The sequence below is a fragment of the Schistocerca americana genome, unplaced genomic scaffold (genome assembly GCF_021461395.2).
Source record: "Schistocerca americana isolate TAMUIC-IGC-003095 unplaced genomic scaffold, iqSchAmer2.1 HiC_scaffold_137, whole genome shotgun sequence".
Lineage (NCBI taxonomy): Eukaryota > Metazoa > Arthropoda > Insecta > Orthoptera > Acrididae > Schistocerca > Schistocerca americana.
Window position 1 is genome coordinate 427,501 of NW_025725449.1, and position 5,000 is coordinate 432,500.

The following is a 5,000-nucleotide window of genomic DNA, read 5'->3' on the forward strand; positions in this document are numbered from 1 at the left end:
GTTCAACGTCGCGGTGGACACAATCACCTCCTCAACGTCACGGTGCAGGTTGGAGATGGCACGCCGGATGGACGGCGTGTCGTAGTAGGCCGCCTTCTGGGAGTGACACCAGTCGAGCCGGAGGTGGTCTCCGACTATCTGGGCGTCGACCACGCGGGCGATGCCGTCTTTGACCGCCACCACGTCAGGCTTGCGGATGCCCTCAGGTGTTCGGAGGTGGGGCTCCACAGAGACATTGAAGCCCCTCTGCGCGAGTCCACGGGCGACATAACGCACTACAGCGTCATGGCGCTTGACCCGGGACCCGTGCGTCCGAAAGCAAGCCTGAAGTACGTGGTTGGCGGTCTCCACGGCCTGGCATCCCGCGCGGCATCTGGTGTCCGCCTCCCGCCCGCGACTGCGCCGTGCCTTCGTAGGGAAGGCGTTGATGCGGGCGCGGAGGGCGTCGATGTATTCACGCCCAGATAGCAGGCGACTGGTGTCGGCGACCCACTGATGTTGGCCACTGACGGCGGCAGAAGATGAGAGCGCCGCACCGTCAATGGCGATGTGTAGGCGCGCCGCCCACATTTCCCCAACCTGCGTTGACGATTTGAGGAGGTGGCCCTCCCACATTAGGTGGCGCTCCAGCACCTCGATCTCACGCTGCACCTCATCCATGCCTGCACCGTCGCAGGCTGGCCCTATCTTCTTCAGCGCCAGGAGACGGGACCGACGGAGGGTCGGACCCATCCATCGGCAAGATGGAATGCCGAGGCCCCCCTGGGCAACAGGAGCGTGGAAGTATCCCAGGGGGGTGTCCGCCGGAAGGCGGAACCATCTCCTGACGGCGGCCCGGATGGTGACGTCGGCCGACTTCAATGCACCCACCCGGGTGCGGCTGAGGGCCAGCCCGTGGTACAGGCCAGGGAGAAGTACGTTGGTGAGAGCGTGGAGGCGCTGTTGCGGCTTCAGCGGAGCTCGGGAGATGACGTCAAGCTGCTCCACCAGGTGGCGACGTGGATTGAAGACACAGCGACCCGCCGTGGAGAATTGCAGCCCCAGGTACCGGAAGGTTTCACCCACACGCAGGGCAGGCATGGTGGTATTGCCTGCTGTGAAGGTGACATTGCTGTCCACCTTCACCTTCTTCTCGCGCCCTGACGCGACTAAGGCGAGGGTGAAACACTTCCGGGCGTTGATCTGCAGCCCCAGGTGGGCGAGGGCTGCGGTAGCTGCGTCGATGAGGGACTGCAAGCCCCTCGGGGTCGCTGCAAACAGCAAGACGTCATCTGCAAAGGCCGCAGCGTTGACTCTGCGACCGAGGATCCGAGCTCCGATGTGGGAGGGCAGTTGGCCTAAAACGTAGTCCACCGCAAAGTTGAACAGGAGGGGGGAGAGGGGATCGCCCTGGCGAACGCCCCGTCCTGGCTGCACAGACACGCCCACGCCGGCGCCGTCCGCTATCACTGTCGTGCTGCCCTCGTAGCACCGCTCGACATACTCGACAAAACAATCCGGCAGGCCATGCGCCTTCAGCACGGGGCGAAGGGCAGCATGATCTACCGAATCGAATGCCTTAGATACGTCGATCGATGCCACAAAGACAGAGCGGCAGGAGCGAACTGCGTCGGTGAGAGCAGTGTCCAAGATGAAGGTATTTTCCAACATCCCATCCCGAGGGATGAATGCCCGCTGACGTTCGTCCACAGCACATGCGCGCATCAGGCGTGACGCGAGAACCTTGTGAAAGGTCCGCGCCAACACCGAGCAGACCGTAATGGGGCGAAAGTCAGCGGGGGATGTTGGTGCAGCCGTCTTCGGGAGAAGGGACGTTCGCGCGCGAAGCAGGCGTTCCGGAAGGGCGCGGGCCAGAAGGAAGAGATTCATCACTTTCACCAGGACTTCGTGCGGCAGGCGCCGCAACTCCGCTGGGGTAAGGCCGTCCGGCCCGGCTGCTGATCCCCTGGGCGGCAACGCGGCGGCGACCTCCTCATGTGTGACCGGCCCCCATAGGCACTCGGGAGCGACAGGCTCCGAGTGCGGGAGGAGGCGGTCACGAATGAAGCCCGCGGTGGAGATGGGCTTCTTGGTGAAGAGGTCCGCCCAGAAGTCCAGCAGACCAGGGATGGCAGGTGGCGGCTGGAGCAGGGTGCCATCCAAGAGGCCGCGCACGCAACGTGCACGCGACCGTCGGAAGGCATCCTGCGTTCTCGCGTACTCCCAGCGGCGCCGCTTGCGCTTCTGCGTCGGCGGCGCGGCAGGCGGCCGCTTCGATGGTTGGCGCGGCCGCTGTGTCCTGGTGATCGATCTCTCCCCTCTGGACCCGACCGACGCAAGGGCATCCGGGAGCATGCCCAGGATGACATCGGGCGGCGTGCCCCGCCCCAGACCTATGACACGATCCAGGGCAGAGAAACGCTGGGCGGAAGCGGGTAGCCCCGCCAGATGCTCCCAGATGGCGGCGTCAGTCGGCCCCTCCGGCGGCGGCCCGGTGGTGTCGGCCGCGAAGTCCTCGGCTGCGTCGACGGGCGGCGCAGCGGCCTCGCCCGCGTCAGGCAGCGGGCTCGCTGCTCCCCGGCGGGACGCCGGCTCTTCCCCCCGACCGATCTCAAGCGCCTCCATGAATTGGCGGACAAGCTGCTTGTGGGCAGCTTGCCGCCGTCGGCACTTGATTGCCTCAAGCGTTCGGTCGGGGAACATCCTGATGAGCTCTTGATTTACAAAGAAGAACCGGGCGTCCCTCTCGAGGAACAGTTCGGCCTCCGCCTTGGCGAGCGACAGGACTTCTTCCTCCGTCCACCTCGCGCGATGCCTCTCCGTGACGATCTCCGCGTTGGCGGCCGCAAGGTGTTGGCGGCGGCGATGGACCCCGAGACCGTTCTTGGTGGTGAAGCTGCGGTGGCACTCACTACAGGCGTATACAGCTGCAAAAGTTACAAGATTTTCGGCACGGCCGGTTGGCCGGCTAGGTGCTGGGGGAGTTGGGGTGGCACCTTCAGCGGAAGGGCCACCACTTTTTCTCTGAATACTGCCCCCAACTAAAAAAAGGGATAGTGCGAGGGGGGGCTGGTAACCCCCCCAAGCCCCTGGTGCGGTCTTCCACTCTGCGAAAATCAGCGGGCCCACGAGAAGGGGAGAAGACCGCAGGAGAGGAGAGGCTAAGAGGGCTAGGCCCATGTATTGCGCATCACTCTCCCTGTAACCATAACCCAAGGAAGGCACCTCGCAGCAGCAGCACGACTACATCAAGACCGCACTTCGAAAAGCCAAGTCCGGATGCAGCCACACCGCCGCCACTTGGCCACCTTAAGAGAGTCATAGTTACTCCCGCCGTTTACCCGCGCTTGCTTGAATTTCTTCACGTTGACATTCAGAGCACTGGGCAGAAATCACATTGCGTCAACACCCACTAGGGCCATCGCAATGCTTTGTTTTAATTAGACAGTCGGATTCCCCCAGTCCGTGCCAGTTCTGAGTTGATCGTTGAATGGCGGCCGAAGAGAATCCGCGCACCCGCGCGCCCCCGGAGGAGCACGCTAAGGCGGACGCGGCCTCGCAGCAAGGAAGATCCGTGGGAGGCCAAGGCACGGGACCGAGCTCGGATCCTGCACGCAGGTTGAAGCACCGGGGCGCGAACGCCGCGCAGGCGCGCGCATCCTGCACCGCCGGCCAGCACGAGGCCAACCAACGGCGAGAGCAGACCACGCCCGCGCTAAACGCCCGCACTTACCGGCACCCCTACGGCACTCACCTCGCCCAGGCCCGGCACGTTAGCGCTGACCCACTTCCCGACCAAGCCCGACACGCCCCGATCCTCAGAGCCAATCCTTATCCCGAAGTTACGGATCCAATTTGCCGACTTCCCTTACCTACATTATTCTATCGACTAGAGGCTCTTCACCTTGGAGACCTGCTGCGGATATGGGTACGAACCGGCGCGACACCTCCACGTGGCCCTCTCCCGGATTTTCAAGGTCCGAGGGGAAGATCGGGACACCGCCGCAACTGCGGTGCTCTTCGCGTTCCAAACCCTATCTCCCTGCTAGAGGATTCCAGGGAACTCGAACGCTCATGCAGAAAAGAAAACTCTTCCCCGATCTCCCGACGGCGTCTCCGGGTCCTTTTGGGTTACCCCGACGAGCATCTCTAAAAGAGGGGCCCGACTTGTATCGGTTCCGCTGCCGGGTTCCGGAATAGGAACCGGATTCCCTTTCGCCCAACGGGGGCCAGCACAAAGTGCATCATGCTATGACGGCCCCCATCAACATCGGATTTCTCCTAGGGCTTAGGATCGACTGACTCGTGTGCAACGGCTGTTCACACGAAACCCTTCTCCGCGTCAGCCCTCCAGGGCCTCGCTGGAGTATTTGCTACTACCACCAAGATCTGCACCGACGGCGGCTCCAGGCAGGCTCACGCCCAGACCCTTCTGCGCCCACCGCCGCGACCCTCCTACTCGTCAGGGCTTCGCGGCCGGCCGCAAGGACCGGCCATGACTGCCAGACTGACGGCCGAGTATAGGCACGACGCTTCAGCGCCATCCATTTTCAGGGCTAGTTGCTTCGGCAGGTGAGTTGTTACACACTCCTTAGCGGATTCCGACTTCCATGGCCACCGTCCTGCTGTCTTAAGCAACCAACGCCTTTCATGGTTTCCCATGAGCGTCGATTCGGGCGCCTTAACTCGGCGTTTGGTTCATCCCACAGCGCCAGTTCTGCTTACCAAAAGTGGCCCACTTGGCACTCCGATCCGAGTCGTTTGCTCGCGGCTTCAGCATATCAAGCAAGCCGGAGATCTCACCCATTTAAAGTTTGAGAATAGGTTGAGGTCGTTTCGGCCCCAAGGCCTCTAATCATTCGCTTTACCGGATGAGACTCGTACGAGCACCAGCTATCCTGAGGGAAACTTCGGAGGGAACCAGCTACTAGATGGTTCGATTAGTCTTTCGCCCCTATACCCAGCTCCGACGATCGATTTGCACGTCAGAATCGCTACGGACCTCCATCAGGGTTTCCCCT

The 5,000-nt window shown here is 62.5% G+C and overlaps 1 pseudogene; it reads right to left on the reverse strand.

The window, feature by feature from the left end:
• Nucleotides 1–5,000, reverse strand: part of LOC124566150 — a 9,022-nt pseudogene that overhangs the window by 2,851 nt on the left and 1,171 nt on the right.